The sequence below is a fragment of the Corvus hawaiiensis genome, chromosome Z (genome assembly GCF_020740725.1).
Source record: "Corvus hawaiiensis isolate bCorHaw1 chromosome Z, bCorHaw1.pri.cur, whole genome shotgun sequence".
In the NCBI taxonomy this organism is placed as follows: domain Eukaryota; kingdom Metazoa; phylum Chordata; class Aves; order Passeriformes; family Corvidae; genus Corvus; species Corvus hawaiiensis.
The window spans coordinates 43,309,514-43,326,620 of NC_063255.1; positions in this window are offsets into that span (position 1 = coordinate 43,309,514).

Here is a 17,107-nt window from a genome sequence, read left to right on the forward strand (position 1 = left end):
GTGTCACATAAAAAACAGCCAAGCTCCTTGAGTTTGCATTTCATTAAGAAGATCTATAAGGTTCTTAAACTGAGATTCTTTAAAATGCTGGAAAAAGCTCATTAGCTCTGCGCTTGCTACTGCTTTTGTTGAGAAGATACTGCTCTGTGCCTGGCCTCAGTTTTTCATCACAGCACTGCTCAGAGCACCTTGGCTCTGTTGGAAAAACCATGGATATAAAATTCCCCACACATTTCTGTTGAAATTAGTCTGATAGCTTTCAGCCAGCTGTCCTTCTCCAGATTGGCCCTAAATGTCTGTGAAGAAGGGATGGGACATGAGGGGCCTGATGGAACAGCAATTACAGTTTGCTGGAACATCTTGGTCCAAAATCAGGAACAAAGCAGCCTCAGTAACTGCTCATACACTTTCCAGAGTGTTATCCTTTAACAAAACGCTTTTAGAAATAATACCAGTCACCTTTTTTAGACACCTGCCCAATTTGGGCAAGATAGTGAGGAGTAGCAGAAGAGGGCAAAGGAAAGAATAGAGTGTGGAAGGATGTGAAAGCAATCAGGAGAGTACCAGAGAAATAGTAATGTCTAGTGGAGGAAAAGGTACAGGAGCTTGTCTTTTATTCAATGTCCTGGATGGAGGAGATGGTAGAGGGTAGTTGAGAAGTCAGGAATATGGAATAACTTGTGTCTGCTACTGTCAGTTTTGGCCATCTTTAGAAGAGCACAAACACAAACATGCAAATCTTGCAGCAGAGACGTTTTGCACAGTTGTGATTCTGTATCTCTCTCAAATGAAGTTTACAAGTTCCTTTTGGTTTTTACCCCTCCATGCTGCATAGGGGGAGGTTTTTAAGGGGGTGCTTTTCAAGTGGGAGATTTCTGAAGGATTTCTGTAAGTATAAACCTGTTAAAAGGAGAATTTTTATAACAATTCTTAAGGATATTTGTTAAAATACCCCCTTTTTTTTTAAAGTAGTAAACTTTGCAGATGAAAGTAAGACATTATCACTGAATACTGTTCACTCTGAAACATACAAATCCCTATGTGTAGTTCACAATTACATTTAATAATTTTGACTAAGCAAATTTAAAAAAAAAAAGTTTTTCTTTATTTCCTACTGTTAGAAGACACAAGAACAAGTAGTAAATTGGAACATTCTGTATGCCGTGAAAAGTTGTTAACAAACAGCTTCAAACTGGACTTTAACTTCAACAATTAAGTCTGCCTGTAACCTATCAAGAATTCACATTTTGATCCTGTGAATCTTGGAGCCATTTGGCTTTGACATCATGGCTTAATTCCATCTGTAGTTACATAATTCAGGGAAAACTATTCCTGTAAAAATAATGGTGAATGGATCTAGAGTTCCTGAAAGGAAGACATGCCAATTGGTTTGATTTATCATCTCATTGTGCAGAATTCTGTCAAAGCTTTGGATACTCCACCCAGCTGATTCTGTAAGGTGGCCAGACTATGACCTGTCAATTAAATTGGGAGTATGCACTGCTGCAGAGGAATAACAGGTCCAAAACCACTCAACAGCTGCTTCTGAGCTAACACAGGAATTTTTCGTGTACTGGAATGAAAGGAGATGTAGCGTCAAAAGTTACAGGAAAAATAAAATATTTTGTGTTGAAAAAGTGATTTCCAACTATCTTTGCATTCTGCATGAGTGAGCAAATGTAGCTGTGGCCTTCTCTGTAGAACAGGGGAGTACCTCATAGAAGTAAAGGAGAAAGGTGAGTTGGTTTTCCAAGGTTATATTGGGTGCTTTAATACAAAGTTACATGGACTTCTGTGTTATGCCTGGGGGTTTTTGGTGTTAACCCTAAAAATACGCTTCCTGTTAAAGGATGCTCCATGACACGAGTGAATGTGATTTTATTTTTTTTTTTTAATAAAAAAACCTGGTATTGGAAATTATGCATCAAAACTTTCAAACTTGCTTCAGTCTTACTTTGTCAGGTCAGTGCAAACAGCCCATATTTGATAAAGATCAAACTAAAAATTGACCACTGCTGTAGCTGTGTTGTGAATAATGCATTGAACCACTCAGTCGAGTACCTCTCTCAGCTTAGTTCTGTATTCCATCAAGAGTTCTCTTGAGTTTTGAAAGTTTTCACTTGCCTTAGCCTGAATATTTGTATATTCATGCCTTGCAGTTGAGTTCGCCGCTGTGAGAAGGACCCTAATTTATTTTTTCCTCAAGTATCATCTGTTTTATCTTTTACAATGACACACTGAATGCACAGTACTCAGGGGTCGTTTTCATTATGTAATCCTTACAGTTGTTGCAAAGTAAGTGCTGAATGTTCTGCAGGTTCTTGGAAAAGTGCAGGAAGTTGAGTTTTGTGTGTTTTGACCAGTAGTGGGATTCTGAATAGCTGTGCGATCCAACAAGAGGTGAAAAAAAAATCTGGCAGAGCAGCAGGCTTAGAAAGAATTCCCAGGCAGATCAGTTATATAGTAACAATAACAATACTATATGATAAATAATATAATAAAATAATAATATTACTAATTGTAATAAAAGTGGTGGACTTGGGATGTTGCTGTGGGGTAACAGAGTTACACACGTGCAAGGCAGATACTGAAATCAGTTGTTTTGATAAAGTTCATTAAAGCTAAAAAATAACAAACCTGTGTCTGAAGAGGAAAGGGCAGGAGAATATTTTTAACCTAATGGTAGTTGCTGTAATCAATAATTGCAGTGTTACCTGGTTATTTTCTGGTCTGTGGTTCTCAGAGTATTTTCAAAAATGCACATCCCAATATTTAGAAGGCTGTAAGTGTGATAAAATAAGCACTGTGAGCTTTGTCCCATTATCTGATGCACACGAGGCAGTATTGGCTAAGTCCACACATTAATTGCATAAAGTGATGTTTGAATGCATACTTTTAGACAAAGGAAACAGAAACAGTGCTGCCTTTTCTTGGATCATTTCTAGTAGTGAAGTTTCTCCTGCTGTGAAAGAGAAAGTTTTATCATTTTGCCCACAAAAGATCTCTGCAGCATTTTTGAATTATCTGTTTAATTTATTCTGCTATTCTTAGTTTCCTCACACTGCAGCCTGTTTATATTCCCTATATGCAATTTTCTCTCTGTTTTCTTGGTAAGGAAGCCCACCTCTCACTTTTTTGTGGCATGAAACATGACTGGTTTTAGTCAAAGTCTCAGTCCTTTGCTAGTTTAAATCAGTGTTGTTTTATTAACATAATTGGAAACAGCAATTCATGTGGGCTGACAAGGTAGCTCCATGTTTTAATGATTTTATTTCATTGAAAGACAGCAGGTCATGAGAGATTTTTTCCAAGTTCTGTAAAACTATCTTATTACCAAATCATTGCTCCCATACTCTTAACTGAATAGGGGAAAAAAGTGTTTTCTTCACAGTTTGTTTTGACTTTTGAGTTATGAGAACTGAGAGTTCAAATGCTGCCCAGAATTTCCCCAGAAATAAATCTGTCTGCTCATTGGCTGTGATCAAACCCACCCTTCTGCTTGGTGCCGGCTGGACTCATCTGGCATTAGAAAGAAGAGCTGAATAAACACCATTCTGTGAGAGCAGATCCTTCCAGTCAGTGTTGACACATGTTTTCAGGGTGGACTTCAGCAGAATGTCCTGCCTCTGCTGTATCCTTCCAAATGTAGCATTGCTTAATTACCTTTAAATTTAGTTTTTTAATGAAAGACGTGTTGTTGCTGAGGGCTTTTTTAAACCATCCAAAGCACCTAGTGAGAAAATTGCTGCTTGTAGGGGAAAATTCTAGCACATTTTAATAATCTGATGTGAATAAACCGGATAAAGTAATACAGTTTCAGTACATATCTTAAGTTTGTATAGTGAGAGAGAAATGTTTCTTGCTAAAGGATGTAACTCTTCTACACATCTTCCCTCTGTGCTTGCATGTAGCACTAATCATAATCAGCTTTAGTGCTGTAATTCCACATTATTTTATGGGTTGCATAGGCCATGCACTGGGCTGTAAGTATTTTGGCGTTTTACATGCTGGATGCATAATCCTTTGCATCTTTTCTTCTGTGTTTGTCTCTGAAAGGGAGGTGAGCTACCCTGAAAGCCACCTTGTAACTACCCACTTGAGGGATACCAAGGCCAAAAAAAAAAAGACAGGGAAATCACAAGAGGTGCCAGACTCCTGTGTGAGGGGTTGCAGATAGAGCAGCTGAATGTATCTGGTGCGTCTCTCTCTGCTGAGCACAAACACCTGCATAAATCTGTCGTGTCCTGCTTCAGCTGAAGCCAAGGGCAGTTCTTTTGCTATTGCACAAGCACAGCTGTTGAAAATTTTAAAATAAAAAAACCACAAGGCATGTGATAAATGTAGATAGATAGTAGGTGAACATAGTCTAGGTGACTTAAAATTTTCTTGTACTGGGGGTGGTGGCTCCACCACTTCCCCAGAAAGCCTGTTCCAATGCCTCACAACACTTTCAGTGAAGAAATTTTCCCAAATATCCAACCTGAGCCTCCCCTGGCCCAGCCTGAGGCCGTTCCCTCTCTCCTGTCCCTGTTCCCTGGGAGCAGAGCCCGACCCCCCCAGCTGCCCCCTCCTGTCAGGGAGTTGTGCAGAGCCACAAGGTCCCCCCTGAGCCTCCTTTGCTCCAGGCTGAGCCCCTTTCCCAGCTCTCTCAGCCGCTCCTGGGGCTCCAGACCCTTCCCCAGCTCCATTCCCTTCTCTGGACTCACTCCAGACCCTCAATTTCTTGCTGTGAGGGGCCCAGAAGTGGGCACAGCACTCAAGGTGTGGCCTCAGCAGTGCCCAGCACAGGGACAGTCACTGCCCTGCTCCTGCTGCCACACCACAGCTGGGACAGCCCAGGGGCCATTGGCCTTCTTGGCCACCTGGGCACCCCGGGCTCATGTCCAGCTGCCATCACCAGCACCCTCAGGGTCTTTTCCAGCTTTCCAGCCACTTTTCCCCAGCCTGGAGTTGCAGGGGACTGAAGGGACCCAAGGGCAGGACCCAGCACTTCACACTGTTGAACCTCACCCCACTGTCCTGGGCTTTCCCAGATCCTTCTTTTGGGCATTGTGGAGGTGTGTCACATTTGCCAACTTCCAGTTGCCTGGGACCTTTGTGGTTTGCCAGGACTGCTGGTGAAGGGATGGAAGTGGCTCAGTGAGGCCTTCCACCAGCTCCTTCAGTATCCTGGAGTGGATCCCATCTGGCCCCACAGACTTGTGGGTGTCACAAGTTAAACCCAAGTCACACAGCACATTACTGACCCCTTCTCCTTGGATTATGGGGGTTTCGTCCTTTATTCCATTTCATGAGGGTGGGTACCCCACTTCAGCCTCTTCCTGCTTCTGTGTCACTGTGTTTCCCCCTGAATCTATTCAAGAGTCTCCTTATCACTCCTTTGGATGCTGAGGTATTTGTAAAAATATTTTTGTTGTCTGCTACAGCAGTAGCCAGATTAATTTCTGGCTTAGGCCTTGGCCCCTCTGCATCATAAGGCAGAGCACAGAATGTGCTATGGGTTAAATACACTGCAGGCCTCTTCCTCACTTCTGCTTGTTTACTAATTTAAGTGCTGCCTAAGACTAGTTTACTGATGCTTCTTTAACAAAGAATCTTCCTGGTTTATTCACCATGGGCACAATCCTGAGGACTTCGTAATTACTGCCCTGGTTTAATCTGGCCCGCCAAAAGAAGTGGATACAAAAGCTTGGGCAAAACAGGGCAGAAACTGTGCTCTCATTGAGAAGCCTGGCTGTTTCTATTATCTTGATCACACACATATATGTATATGATCATATTTATAAATATTAATTTTTGTTATAGCCTTTCTATGGTATGAAAAAAAGTGTATGTGTAAAGAAGGCAAATCAGCCTCCTTATTTGAATGCTTTGCCTTTTTTTCCTCCTAAACTAAGAGAGCCGTGTAGAAGGGATTGTATTAAAGCAGAGTTCTAAGATGTAACAACAACCATTCATTGTGCCTTGGGCTTCAAGAAGAAGAAAAGCTTCTGCAAAAGTGAAGTAGAGCTGGCTTTGCTGTGGTTTTTTTCTGCTAATCCAGATTAGCACAAAAACCCCCCACTGTTTTGCCATCAGCAAGTCCTTAACAGTGTCACAGTGGTTTGATTAGGACTTTGCTATATGGGGTGATAACCTGTTTGCTTCAGACATGAGAAATGTTGTCAGGGCTTCCATATCTGAGACAGAGTAAAACAAATGCAGAATTACTGCTTCTCTGCTTGTTTCTGTGCACGTTTTGCATAGTGGTTGCATGTTGGGGTCCCTCCCCCGCCGTGTAGCCCTGGGAGAGGGGCCCTGAGGGCACAGACACGGGGTTTCCCTGCCCCTGCTCAGCCTCGTTCCCATTGGTTGGTTTGTGTTCCCTGCGCGGGCAGAAGGACCCTTGGTCCCGTGACTGGAACAGTTCCTGGGCAGAGCCCCGGCCATGCGGCTGGAGAAATAAACATCTCTGAAACATCTAGCAAGAATCTGTCTGTCCATATATATTTCCTTTCCACGGGACTCCTGGTTTGATATATGCGTGTTACAGTAATCCCCACTGCAACAGTTGTATGCATTTGAGGGAGCATTTCAGAATTTCATTTCAGATTTCATTTCTCCCAACATGCAGATGTGATCGTAACTCATTGCCTGTTTAATTAATAGAGCTCCTGCCAAAGTCACATGGCAAATTGTGGTTACTTCCTGGGCTCTTAACTCTTGGTGAAACATGACCACTTGCTTTGTTTTGTTTATATCTCCAAACTGGATGTTCAGGCCATAGCAGTGAGACAGACCACAGGGTATCATTTTGAATAAAGTTAATGAGTGGATTCTGATAAGCCTCGTGGACCTGCTTTAAAGACCACTGACACCCTGCTTGTTTGAAGGTCATTTTGACCTACCTAGAAAACTTGCTGTGCCAAAGCCAAGTGTGTTTGTTCTCCGGCAGGAAGCACATGGGGCAAAAGGAGTCAGTGCATTGCAGCACCTGACATTTGCTAACAGGACACTCGCTGTCACCTGTATTTTCTGTCCAGACGTAGAACTTGGGACAATTTGGAAGTGAGCACAAACTATTTTATTCTTTTTTTTCTGCTTCTTCGCATGGATTTGCCTCCAGGGCACCATTCAGTCTGGAACCTTCCAGGGTGGAGCTCCTGTCTCAGGAAGGTCAAAGTGCTGGTGACCACAAGAAGACCATCATCTCCCCCAGATTCTGTCTCAAGGTTAAACATTTTTATGTGTGTGTGTGTATGTGTGCATATGAATGTTTGTGTGTGTATATTTGTATATGAATGAAACATAAAACTGATTTTTTTTTATTCTTGAGGAACAAATCTGTAGCTTTGTCCTTGAGGAAAGACACTGAAAATTTTATTACCGAATAAAGTCCAGTGGGTGATGCTTTCACACCATTTTAGAAGATTAGAGCAAAAGAAGTTCTGTGTTTTAGAAAAGGTTCTTTTATTTTAACACAGGAAGAAGTCTTGGCAGCTAGCAGTACAGATCTGAGGCTTTTTAAGGAGGTGCTTAACAGCCAAGGAAATTTTAACTGCCAAGAAACTTATTAATGTGATTTTGCCCCGAAATAATTGGTTTCATTATTGCAAATACAAGATTTTAAGTGAATGGAGTGCTTTGTCCCTAGAAAAACCTCCTCTCAGGCATCCAGAGAGTAACAATTCGTGTCTCCACATGATGGCACTGGATGTCAGGGGACTACAGAGTTCAGCCCTGCGAGGAAAAAATGACTTTCATTAGCCAGCAGTAGGGAGATAATCTGCCTACCTAATGTGACACCTAAAAGCTAGGCATGGTTTAAAAACCTGAGCTCTCCTGGTCAGTCATGAATCTGAACAGAACAGCTCAGTAATGGTTATGAAAAAGTTCATTTAGCTCAACATTAGCAGTGCAGTAATTTCTGTCTAGAAGGTTTTGGTGTGTTCCAAAAATTGTTTCTCACTGGAAGAGTTGCCCTTGAGACAATACCTCAGAGGTAACTCAGGTGTCTGTTTCCTGTGGCTTGGTCGACTCTTTATAAAAAGTACTCTTGCAGTTTGATGGGAATATAATAAAATATTATTGAATGTTTCTCTGAAATTAATAGGAAATGTTCAAAAAGTTAAGTTTTGGACAAAATAGACATGAAAATACAGAAAGTATTTGGGCAGATAATCTGGCTATGGAGCCATCATAAGTGAAATTGGCTTCTTAGTCAGTTTTGCTTTATAGCGAAACAAACTAAAAAACTAATAAAAAATCAAAATAATCATTACCCAGAGGTGATGCACCTTCCCATCTGCAGGAGGTCTCTCAATCTCTTATCCTTCCCCCTGTTTCTGAAGATATTTCTTTAACTGAAACATTCTTTTCAAGGCGTCAGAAATGTCTTTGCTTCTTTTTTATTTTTTCTTCTTGGATTTTTTAATCTTGGGTGGATTTTTTAGCATGTAGTTCCAAAGAAAGGAAAACTCACTGGCTCAACAGTGGAAGACAGGTATTTTTAAGTTGAAGAAATTAATTAAAACCAGCTGTTTTTAACAGTCCTCTGTGTTTCACTTTTAAACCACTCCTTGGAGATCCTTAAATAGCTTAAATGCATATAAAAATTAGGGAAGCATAGTTAATTCCAGCAGTATTTAGCCAATTGTTTCAGGCTTGTGGAGAAACTGCTGGAAATAATGTTTTTTTGATGAAAGGCCTTCAATAAAAGCTGTGGCAGATAAAATTCATGCCCATGACTTCCACTAGCCTGGTGGAAGTTTATCAGTATTGGTATGAATTCTCTCTCTTCCAACTGTGACTCCAAACGATGTCGGTGTCAGCCTTGCTGTATTGATAGTTCTTCTTCTTTTGTAAATTAATTAATTTGCAGAAGTCTTGCTCTTATACAGTAGAGAACTCCTTTTCTTGGATTTTCAGTAGATGGAAAATACCAACTTTCAGTTTTGTTTTGTTTTTTTTTTTTTAACATGCATAGGAAAAGGCAAGCCTGTTAAGTATCTCAATGTTGTGGCTCTTTGCAAAGACATTTATATAATAGTGTGCATTTGGCCTGAATATTTCACTTGATTGGATATAGGTGGTGATGTTTATTCAGAGCTCAGCCATCAGCCTTGGCTAGTTACTCCTCTGCTAATGAAAAAGCAAAAGCAGGTTTCTTTCTGTTCCTATTAACCCCATGCCTCTTCCCGTTCAGGAGTGGATACAAAACCACCACTTCCTCCAGAGTGGGCCGGAACCCTTGAGAAACAACACAAAACAAAACAAAACCAAAAAAAAAAGGGCATTTCAGACACTCTCTGTGCCATTTACTCCCATCCTGTCACTGCTGTGGAAATACAAGTTATGGTTCACAAACAGCCACAATGCAGCCATTGAAACAAGAGGAAACACCTGGGGCCCAGCACAGCCAGCAAGGAAACGTGTACCTCATGTCCACTTCAGTGAGTGCTGAGAGGCTGCCTGGCCTCAGAGTGAGGAAACCCTGTTTCTACCACCATCCTTACAGGAAAAATGCCAGTGATCACCCATTTGGGAATGAATTTCCCCAGAGAGAGCGCCCTATGCCCATCAATCCAGCATGTTCACAGTGCAAATTTTTGATCTCTCCTTCATTGACTGCTGTAAGCAGTTATAAAATTAGAAAAATCTACTATCCTACATCCTAAATTTTATGTTGTCTTACTGTTAACACATTACTATAAAACAGTGTGAATTTCAACCAATTTTGTACGTAAAAGCTGAGAAAATCAGACTAAGTAGTTTATTAACCAGAGGCACCTAGGATAGACTATGGGAACTAGAGAGGATGGTTCTCCTCTAATGCTAAAGTTGTGCTTGCGCTTCCTTATTAAGTTAGAGCCGTGTAGAGCCATGTTTACACCCAGTCATCCTTATGTTTTCCCAGGGTTGCATGGACATTCTGAGGAAGTAGCAAGTAATGAAAAGTCAGTGTAGCATCTGACAAGACTTAGCAGTGCACAGCTTTTTCTGGTTGCTTGCTTAACATCTTTTTCCCCACAGAAATGAGTAAGGATTTAATTGGTTAATTTTGTTATTCACATAAATATCTGAACTATCTTTTGTTGCTGGGCCTACCCATGACCAACCAGGGCTTAAGAGACTTAGAATTTCCTCTGTGGTGTCTAGAGATGGATAGCCATGTGAAGGGACATCTAATTAATCTAATTTAAGTGTTCCAAGTCATTATCTGGAGTACTTGTACTCATCTCATGGTCAGATGCATACTTTCCGGTCTTTCCATTCACTTTTTAGACAATCCTCAGCTTGAAACAGAAGTTTTCCATTTGACCCTGTGTGCGTGGCAGGGGTCTTTATTGTAAAATTAAATCAAGTTTCAGTTACTCGTGTCCTCAAGTTTGCTCACTTCGTATGAGAAAAGTTGTTCTCTCTTCACAAATATCTTTGTGCTCTACCTCTCCTATTTTACTTTGTAAAGTGTATTTCAGACTTTTGTGTCTTCACTGTTTCTCTTCTTTATATGGACTGGAGAAAAAAGTAGCAGCATGCTCAAGTCATTCCTAGGGCTAATGTCCAGATTTATTCTTTACCAAACACTGTGACGGCAAAAGGCCACTGTACTTCCACTTGTCTTTAGTAAGGGCATAAGCTGAAAAGAGAAAATCACTTTAGATTTTTTTCTGGGTTCTTCTTCCAGATCTTTCAGATAAGTTTAAGAGACTGAAGGACTCTGGTAGAGTCTGTCCATTGAGAAGATAAAGCTTACCACCAACTGTATCTCATTCTGTTGTGCTACTTCTGCTCTTTTTCCTCCAGGGAGAAGATTCCTTCCCTTGGAGGTAATCGCCTTTGTCAGTTCTCCACAACAGACTTATGCTTGGCATATTCTTCTGTAGCACCGGGGCTTTAAAGTCCTTTTGTGTCAAAAGGCCATTTTGTGTTGTGGTTTCTCTTAAGCCTTTGCCTGCTCAGTTCCTCTTTTCTTGAGTCCTAATCTCTGTTCTGTCAAAATCATAGAATCATAGAGTTAAAGGATCATGGAATGGTTTGGGTTGGGAGGGACCTTAAAGCCCATCCAGTGCCACCTCCTGCCATGGACAGGGGCACCTTCCACTATCCCGGGTTGCTCCAAACTCCAATGTCCAACCTGGCCTTGGACACTGCCAGGGATGCAGTGACAGCCGCAGTTTCTCTGGGCACCCTGTGCCAGGGCATCTCCATCCTCACAGGGAACAATTCCTTCCCATATCTCCTCTAACCCTGCCCTCTGGCAGTGGGAAGCCATTCCCTAGTGAGCTGTTAATACATCCTCTTACAAAAAGTCCCTCTCCAGCTCTCCTGGAGCCCCTCTAGGCCCTGGAAGGGGCTCTGAGGTCTCCCTGGAGCCTTCTCCTCTCCAGGTGAACACTCCCATCTCTTCCAGCCTGGCTCCAGCCCTCAGAGCACCTTTGTGTCCTCCTCTGGAAGTGCTCCAGCAGCTCCTCTTCTTCCTTGCTCTGACAACCCGAGACCTGGATGCAGTTGAGTTCCATCATCCTCTCCATCACATCTTCAAGCCCATATCTTGTTTGCTGCTGTTTCCAGCTGTATTTGTGATCACATGTGAGCCTCTGATAGTATTTTAGCTTATTCAATATGCTGAGGTGGAAAATCAGTTTTATCAGGTACCTGATGAAGGTTGACATATGTCCTGCAGGATCTGCATCCTCTGCAACCTCTTTGTCCCATGCTGCCCAGTCCTTACTGGGTTTTTTTTGCCCTAATTCTCAAGGTCCTAAGGCATTTTCTTTAAGGATGATACATTTTCAAAATTGTAGTTTTTTTCTTTTATAATTTTTACTGTTGTTCATAAGGACACTGGGAAGACAGAGAACCTATCCACAGATGTCTGGTGGATATTTTAGAGGGAAAAAACCACAGCCTTTTTCATCACAGCGTTACAACTGCACCTTAAAGTCAATCAGCTAGTCACAGATTTTGTGATTTGTGGTAAGTTGTACACAGTTCTTGCTCAAACATTTCCGTGAAGTTTATTTGTACTATGAGGGGCATTTGATGTGGAGTTCAAAGCATTTCCAAACAAACCTGTGTCAGAAGAAGGGGTGTAAGGCAGTCCCACAACTGGTGAGGACTGTTTTTCTTGGTGGCTGAGGACAGAAATGACAGTGATTTATGACACTGCTCTTCTGAAAACCAGTTGGGCCCCAGGACTGCCAAATTAGAATAATGTGCACAGAGAAGCTCTCAAAACAATGCTGTGTGTTTTCCCTCTGTGTTAGTCAGAGCGCCACTTGAGAGCCTCCAGCTACTCAAAAACTCGCCTGCTTTTCTCTCTCAGTGAGTTAAGGCGGTGCTGCCAGCTCCAGAAATTCAATTATGGGTGTTTGATGGTTTACTTAAAACCCAGTTCCTACTGGCTTGTGACCACGTGAGAACTTCAGCTTCCACTTAGAGAAAAATGAAGATTCTGGCCATCAAAAGGCAGGATTTAAGGGCAAGTGGGACCTAAATGCACACAACCAGCTCACAAAATGAAGGAGGACGAGAAGGAGAAACATTCTTTGTTGGATGTCAGACAAACATCTACCAGAGTAATTCTGCTGTAATTGGTTTTGCCCTGGGAAAATCTCATGTTGGCTTCAAGTAATGCACTGAAAAAAACATTGATTTCAAGTTTTGTTTGCAATGACAGGAATAGGCTGTGAATGGGACATGATTTTCATCCCTATTTTTATATTTTAAAGAAGACGTCATTTTTGGTATTTTTAGTCATTTAATGTGAAACTTTTTCAAGAATTTCCAGAGAAATGCCTTTCACTGGAAAATGCAGTATGTGCAGGATCGAAATCCTCTGCAGAGGACCACATTTTTCTGAAATGAAAGTAAACCCAGAGAATTTTTTACACAATTAAGAGCTTATTATAAATATCTGTCAAAAGAGAGTGTCTTTTATTTCTTGGTGAAGAAGCTATCTATGCTTAACATTTTCGTAAGATGTTGTACAGAAAAATGACATAGCTCAAGTCTACCAGCACAGCAGGGTCTTCTGAACTGGAACTGGAAAAAATCAAAGACAGTGTGATAATATGCCCCCTCAATTGTCACGAAGAATCAGGTGGACCCTGAAGACACTAAATTTAAGGTGAAATATTCATGTGAGCATTTAGAATTCTCTGAAACGGACGACACTTAGGCAAGAAGCATAGGGGGAAATAGCTGATTTTGCAGCTCTTCCTAATATTATTGCAGAAGTGTCAAAGCAAGGCTGTGTCTTGTGGTGTAAGGGCATTGCCTTGCTAAAGACCAACACCTTTGCATTCCAGGCAGTCTCAGTGCCTCACAGGTGTGGATGCAGCGCTGACGAGCACAGGACTGATCAATTGTTTATAGGTTGGCTGCTCTCTATTAACTTGAAGAAAGTAACTCAAGTGCAGCTCTTTGGCCCAGGTCTGCTAGATGCACAGGTAAGAGGATGCTGAGATTTCTCTGCTGACAGCAGGTGCAATTGCAAGTGGCAAAAGCCTGCAGAAGGTGACAGCTTCTGACAGGACCTGTGCCAGGCGGGGCTTCTGAGGCAGCAGGAGAAGTGGGACAGCAGGGTGAGACTGAGAGGGCTCTGCATCCAGATTTTCAGAATGTCTGGGCATGGAGAGAAAGTGCGTAGCAAGGTTAATAGGTGTGTTGTTTTGAATGAGTAATTGCCAAACCCTTGGAGGGCTGAAAGCAGAGCAGGTAGACTGAGGAGAGGGGAAGCGCTGCCCCTTCACGTGCTGAGAGCCCAGGACAAGAGGCTGTGACACACCACCAGGCACTGTTAGGCTGCGGGTTTTTATTGCTCACCCCTTCAAAAGGAAGTATTTAAAATAATGTCTGTCAGTAGGAAAAAGCTGAACTGGATTTGTTAAGTAAACTCTCTGACCAGCACTAACAGCAGTATTGGCTTGCTGTGTATTGCTCTGCAGAATATATCCCAGTGAACATTTTATTTTAAATAAAGAACCTGAGGTCTCTATTTGAAGTCAAATGAGGATTTTGAACAATATCTCTTTTGTCTCACAGTTGGCTGGCAATAAAGGAGTTGAATTAATGAACCAGTATTAGCTCCCACCAGACCAGAGCAGAGTTACCTAGGTAGGCAACAGGGAAAAGATCTCTCATACCACTAAAAAGCCTGAGAAACAAAATGAGGAGTCTCCAATTCTGATAAGCCATCTTCTCTGTTCAATTTCAAAATTATTTTATAATAAAAATACAATTTTATATTTTAGTTTTACATGCAATTTGTGTGAAATGTGGTTTCATAATGTGGAAGGCCTTAAGGGCTGCAAAGATCTAACACCATCAGAAAGATTTATTGATAAATGCTTGTGCTCATGAGAGCAATGACACTCTCACTGGTAGTATTTTCAGTGTTCAGTGCTGCAACTTGCAGTTAGAAATCACCCTGTGCCTGTCTTCAACAAGGCTGAACATCAAGATACTGGAAGCAGGTTTTGAAAACCAGTGGTTGAGATTAATCAGGACAATTTACGAGTATTGAAAACATATTTTCATCTTTATAATGTTTAACAAGATCTCCCAGAACAAGGCTTATTGTTCCTCTCTTTTTTCCCTCTTTTTAAATTTTGACAGATCAGATGTATCGAATGAGTGATAGAATCACAGGATAGCTCAGACTGGGAGATCCTTTTGTGGGAAAGCAGCATCAAGGAGATTATCCAGCACCTTGTCCAATCTCATCTGGAAAACCTCCAGAGATGGAGAGTCCACCATGTCTGCTGGGAGCTTGTTCCAGTGTTTGATTGTTCTCACCAGAAAAAATGCATGTCTTATTTCAAAATGAAATGGTTGCCATTTCTTATTAAAATAATTTAAGAAGGATAGAGAACATGAGGAAGAGCTTTAGATATTCCTTTCCTTTTCCTTAAGTGGTTAAAGTAACCATTTAAATCTTTAGCTTTATCACATTAAATTTAAAAACACCACAATCCCACTTTCCAACCTGCAAGTAGGTGATAGATAAACAACCCCCTAAAACTCTGGCTCTGGAGTTTTCCCCTTGTTTTGTCTTATGGTGTCACAGTGAGAAGATGAGAAAGGCAACTGCTGGTGGTGTCAGGGGGTGTACAAATAGTCTAGAGAAGTGTGGGTATGGATGGCTGAGACTCTTGCAGTTTGCCATAATAATTCTGCTCCTTTACCAGATATTTGTTGGGTTTATGACATTATTACAATCTGAATACCTTAATATGCATCTTCAAGTATGCACATAACCTCTGAGCTGGTGTTTTCTTGTGGCTTCTTCCCAGGTGTTTTGATATGCAGAAGATTTCTGCCGCTTCCTTTCTTTTCTTGCTCTCATGTCCACTTAAACGAAACCATGTTTTTGCAATTCTCTGTCTCTCAAACCTTCTCTGCCTTCACCCTTCTCTCCTGCAGCTTCTCCCTATCCCCACCCACAGCCGTTTTTCCCCTCTCTCCATGCTCACAGCCTGACTGTGACTGCTGAAATCACCGCGTCCGTCTGCTCCCTTTTACCCTGGGTCTGCTCCCATCCTGCTGCAGGTCTGGGACCCACAGCTCTGTCACACCCATGGGTCCTCCCCTCTGTTCTAACCTCTTTGTTTCTAAGAAGAGGTGACTGCACAGTCATTTTCCTCCCCAGCTCTGCACCAAGGCTTAGGATGCACTTTCAGTCTGCAGCCTAAACCAATTTAATAATCAGCTGCTGCTCCTCTGTCTTCAGTTTCCCCCCTCTGTGCCCATCTCTCGAGGTGCTAACTGCTCTGATGATAACATCTTTGTTTTGCTTCATTTTTGATTCCTCAGGTGGATTTTTCACTCCTGATTTATGCTGCAGTTGCACAGCAGCTGTGTCTGATGCAAAGGGAGTGGTGGAAGCCTTTGGGGCTGGAAGGTTGGAGTGGGGGTGAGTTTACCCCTTTTTGTCACACATTGACTTTGTTGGACTGCGAAAAGCCACTCTCAAAGCACAAAGAGGGAAGATAAATGGCTAGCTGCAGATTTTTCTGGGAGAAAAGGTCCTCAGTTCCTTGGTGGCTGTAGTGGTAGTACCAAGATATGGACAACCTGAAGGACATTAGAAGAGGGAGTGGAAAGGGAGTGGAACATCTCACTGCTGCCTGTCCAAAAGCATTCTACAGTAGCTTAGGTTCTGTTTATTGGTTTGGTGGGTTTTCATTAAGGCTTCAAAGCAAAGGAGAAAGGCAGAAAAAATAGTATAATTTGAGATCATTGCTGATTTTTGAAATACCAGCCTGAACAACGTGAGGGCTGTATAACCAACTGCTTTTCCTAATAGGAATGTAGATGGGCTTTATTGACCTATTAGCAGTAATAATATGATTCAAGTTAATAGTTATGCATTTTTAGTGTATTTCTATTAGTAAATAAAATATATTTTGACATGGAAAAATGTCAAAGTGAAGTAAGACTCGAGACTCCTCATATCAAAATGTACACAGTGAAGATTTGCTGCTTTGGGAATATCTTTTTCGATGTACCGTACTTTTCCCTTGTTTGTCACAGTTCAAGAGTTTGCTCCCTTTAGTACAGAAACCTTCAGATTAATTTTAATTAATGTGTTGTGGGCCTTTCAGAGAAAACCCATTACATTTTAAAATAGAATTAAGTCAGTTGCCCCAGTCATGGAAAATGTGAGTTTATTGTGAATGTAAATTAACTGCAGTGGTAAATATCTCTGTCTGTGTGTGTTTCCTTATGGGGGCTCACATGCTTTCAGCTTTAATTAACGACACTAATTTTACTTTTGGAGAATTATAAATGCCATGAGACAGGAGATTAAGTGGTAACATTAAGATATGCTGGGTACTATTCTATTTGGAAAAGAGAATTGCATAACTGATCTTTTGTCACGTGAAATCATTATGCTCACACTTAAAATGTTTGCAGCCTTTCTTCAGGTAATATTCTTTACACTGAATAACTGTTTTTATGACCATTTTCCTAAACTGCCTGGTATTATATTCAGTTATTTCTTGCTCCAAATGCAGTGTATGACATTTAATCAGTGACAACAGCTAACTGGGGGGGGGAAAGTCCCAGTTTGGCTGTGTCAGTGTGAGCTGCTGCATTGCTGGGTGTGTAAAACATTCAT